The following is a 4,886-nucleotide window of genomic DNA, read 5'->3' as shown; positions in this document are numbered from 1 at the left end:
GTTGTCACCAGGAAGTGTTGATTTCTTTGCTGAAGCAGTGATACATTTTAAACTGACTGAGTCATGAAGTATCTTAAATATTTTTATTAATGAACAGCTATTAGCAATTCTGAACCAGTCATTAATCCTCCTGAGAGCCAGAAGAAAAAAAGTTTTGATATAATTTTCTTTCTTGGTATTATAAGTATTGGGGTTGAAAGAAACACATTACAGAAAAAAAAACGGTAACACTTTATATTAACTACACACTTTTAAGCATTAGTTAAGCATTAATTAAGCATTAGTTAATACTTAACTCATCATCTGTAAAGCATTGTTCATACATTAATACTCATTTATATATCATGTACAAACACAGTTATAAATGTTTTATTATTCATGAATATGACTCTCTATAATGTGTTAACTAACTCTTTGTTTATACTTTATGAATGATGGATTCACCAATTACAAATGAGCTATTATGGTCATTATAAACCAGTTATAAACACATTTACAGGTTATGATTCTAACATTTAGTAAGGGTTAGTGAACACCTTATTACATACCAAATTATGATTAATCAAGGTAGTCACAAAGGACTTATAAGCTGCTTGTTCATGGTTTTGTGAGCTGATCTAAAGTGAGGACTTTTTATGCTTTACAAAGCATTCATTAATGAAATTTAAGACCAGCAGCACCTCAGGAGGATAGATCAGTCCACTTTGTCAAAAGAAGAGAAGAAGAAAGGTACTTTATTGATCCCCAGGGGGGAAATTAAATTTTTTCACTCGTGCTATATTGGACATGCTACACATACAGTTTTTTTGGTGTATACATACAAATGCACACACATGCAGTGAACATGCTTAGGGAGAGATGTCAGAGTGAAGATACTGCCATCAACCAGCGCACCCCGAGCAGTTGGGGGTTCGGTGACTTGCTCAAGGGCACCTCGGCAGTGCCCAGGCAGGTGAACCAGCACCTCTCCAGTCACCAGTCCACTTGCCAAACTTCGTCCATACTGGGACTTGAACCGGCGACCCTTCGGTTCCCAAGCCAAGTCCCTGGACTGAGCTACTGCCGCCCCTATGTAAACAGAGATGGATTTTCTTATTGTTGTGTTGTTGTTGTTTTGATCCAGATTCCTCACCCTGTAGTCGTAGGTAGCATCTGGGTTCTCATCGCAAGCAATGACCTCAGGAGCCATCCAATATGGCGTCCCGATGAAGGTGTTCCTACGTCCGACTGTCCGGTCCAGCTGAGCGCTCACACCAAAGTCCACTAAGAGAAACAAAAAGACATCAATTATTATTATAAGTACAAACTTTTTCATGAACATTTAAACAAAGTAACTGAGAGGCCGCAGATCGACCTGGAGTGACACGTGTCAGCAGTTTCAGACCGATGCGTGAGTTAAAAACGTCTGTGTGGATTAAAACAGCTCAGATCTCGTGTGAAAGCATCGTCAGAGAGGTCGTTTCAGTTTCACGGTTTCAGCCCCTGAGCCACATCAAAGATTCAGCCTCTTGGCCTCGTACCATGTTAATTAAAATTTGACTGGATCTCTCACAGTGAAACCGGCACAGACGAGTCCTCAGTCTGTGTGGAGTGAAAAGGTCAGAGAGCTGCTGTTACACTCCTCTGCCTCACCTCCCTGTTAGCTCGACTACAAACCGCTTCACTGAGGACAAAGTGGAAGGCACAGTGGTTTCTACCAGCCGGTCACAGGACAGCAGGATGACGTCATGAAAATAACTTGATTATAAATGCTGTTTGAATCATAAACAGAGGGCTGATGAGGGGGAAACTCTGACTGATGATCCAAAAACATCAAGAAGAGACCTCCACGTAACCTCATCTGGAGGGAGAGACTCTGAAACTGGAACAATCACATCTCTGCTGGTTCCAGGAATTTTAATAGTCTGCTGTTTATGCTTATAGTTTCATTGGACAGAAAAATCAGAGCAAATAAAAGCTTGAAGGACGAATTAAGAACAGCAAACGTTATCACCCAGAGGCAGGAAACGTGACTGGAAATGTGACGGTGTTGGACGAGGCGTCAAAGTGTGTGAAGGGTTCGTTTACGGTTTATCAAGTTACATTTAAGGACTTTTTAATAAGAAGCAGAATGCTAATCTTTGCTTATTTCACGGTCATACTGAAGCATAAATAAAAGTATAATTGGAGAATTATGAGGGGAAATATGACCAAGAATTGTTTATTAATTACAATAATTCCTTTTCAGTCATGAGGTTCACAGACCGCAGGAACTTTAAACTATTGCATATTAGAAACCTAGGAGTGAAACTTATCATTTGAAAAACACATAAATATGATCATCCAGTCCTCTTATTGTCACCTAAGAAATATCGCCCAGATAAGATTGATGCTAACTTTTAATGACACACAAACTCTTATCATGCTTTTATTTCTTACAGATTAGATTATAAGTAGAACTCAAAAATCCATCAATCAACTCCAGTTGGTAACCAAAACTAAAAAGAGAGCACATCACTCCTGTTTGAATGACCTTACACTGGCTGCCCATTGCTTTCAGGAGAGATTTTAAGGCCTGGCCCCAGAACATGTATATATGAATTGCTGTCACCCTACCAGCCCTGACATTAGGCCTCAGATCCTCACACAAGAACCTCCTTAAAGTTCCCGTCGCACACTTAAAAACTAAAAGTGACCGAGCGTTTGCTATTCGAGCTTTATCGAAAGTCATTCTTGTAATAATATTTCATCCATGATGTTATATTTATTTCTTATTTACTTTTATTACTGGTTTTCTTTCATCACTCCTTGTTTTCTGTGCTTTCAGTAGTTTCTCTTTTACTCGTTTACTCAGCTGTTCCTTTAAAGTTGTTCCTCTTTAATTGTCTTGCTAGTTCAATATGTCTCCCTGTCTTGCTTTGTTCATTATCGTTGTTTTATGTATTGATTTTAAAGTACTTTTTACTTGTTTTTAAAAGCTCTTAACCAGCCTCGCTCCTCCAGTCCAAACATCACAGATCTCCTGTCATTTAATGTTCCAGCTCGATCACTGAGGTCCTCGAATGCTTCCCTTTTAAATGTTCCTCGTGTGTCTCTCACAGAGAGAAAGAGCTTTCTGTTTTTATGCACCAAAACTGTGGAAACTCACTGCCTCTGGACATTAAGACGGCGAGCTCTCTGGGTGTTTTAAAACTAAAGACTTAACTTTTAAATTTGGGACTCGGACTGCATATTATTATTTTAATCATTGCTTTAAACATTTATTTATCTTATTTAATTATCTATTTATTTCTTGTTATTTTTACTTTTCTTTCCACTCATAAATTATTTTATACATTTTACTGTATTGACTTTATTTCATTTTGAAGTATTATATTCATAATCATGCCTTTTTAATTTTACCATTGCTGTCTCTGTTATTCTGTGAAGCACTTTGGGCTGCATGTTTATGATGTGTATGAAAGGTGCTATATAAATAAAGTTAGTTGAGTTGTTTTATTTACGATGTAAAGCACTTTGTAACGCCTGTTTTGATAAGTGCTAAATAAATCAACTTTATTAAAATTAGTACTTTTATTATACTTTCTAAACCATGTTTAGAGGAAGAAATAAGACATTTTACTCATGGCTGGAGTACATAAATAATCTCAAAATTTGGAATTGTCATCTAAAAGCTCAAAATAAAAACATAAAACATTATAACATTTTTAAAAATAAAACTATAAAATAGTTGAGTGTCCTGTTTATACCTGCCAGCCTGTGCAGTGCGTTTGCTCACTGAGACATGCACAGTTAGGGTGCACAAGCTGGACCTCTCTCAGTCTGTTAATTCTACATGTTGTTTATTATTAACTTCTAAAGCATGGGTCTTATGCGGGCTCTCTTCCTCTCTTTTTCCCCCTTATGTAAGCACTTTGGATTTGTGATACCGGCTGATACAAATGTGCAACACAGAGAAACAGGACAGAGAAGTCTTGGTGATGACAAAGCTCCAGTTGGTCCTCGCTCTGCTGACTCAAATCTGATGCTGCAGTATTTTTGTTTTTGGTGCATGCAGCCAGACCTCATTGCAGTCTGCAGGGCCCTGAAGACCCACAGAAACGGAGAAAATATAGGTCTAAAGCCATACACGTACCCAGTTTGACTTCAGCGTTTCAGTCAGCAGCACATTCTGTCCCTTATGTCACGGTGGATGACGTGATGAGCGTGCAGGTGAGCTAATCCCTGCAGAGAGAAGGGAAAGACTCAGCAAAACTTCAGAGACTTTTTCACTTCCAGCCTTTACTTCAACTCAAGTACTTCAGTGACTTTGCAGAGGTAACATGTCTGATACTGACACCTGAGGATCTCTCTGGAGATGTAGGCGATCCAGTCCTCCTTCAGCGTGTTTCCTTTAGTGTTCTTCACCAGATCTGTGATGGAACCAGCGCCGCAGAACTCCATGACAGCTGGAGGAGAGAACACAGAACATGAGGACACTGTGACATTAACACACAGTCAGAGACAGTCTGCAGAAAAGTGCTTCATGCAACATCTGACCATCAGTTAGTATATTAATTTAGACGTGTCCATCTCTCCATGTTGATCTGGACAGGAGTGGGAAAGTATCTGTTGTCAGGATATCTCTGAAGATGTTACAGGATGATTAGAAATGTCTTTATTTTATTTTGTTAGTTCAGGAGACTGGAAGCAAGGGGCTGATGGGAAATTGTTTTTTTTAAAATGAGGAAACAGGAGCAAAGACAAATCCACTGATTTGAGGCAGATTCCTCAGACGCACTGATTTGGACAGCATCATTTTGTATCATATTAAATCACACTATGATTAAACTGTCATGGCAAATACTCCACTTAGAGTGATGGATGATTCATAAATAATCAATCAGAATCATAGCTGCAGACTTGAG

The sequence above is a fragment of the Notolabrus celidotus genome, unplaced genomic scaffold, assembly GCF_009762535.1.
Source record: "Notolabrus celidotus isolate fNotCel1 unplaced genomic scaffold, fNotCel1.pri scaffold_287_arrow_ctg1, whole genome shotgun sequence".
NCBI classification, from domain to species: domain Eukaryota; kingdom Metazoa; phylum Chordata; class Actinopteri; order Labriformes; family Labridae; genus Notolabrus; species Notolabrus celidotus.
The sequence above is the reverse complement of the archived record's forward strand: the minus strand, read 5'-3'. Positions refer to the sequence as shown.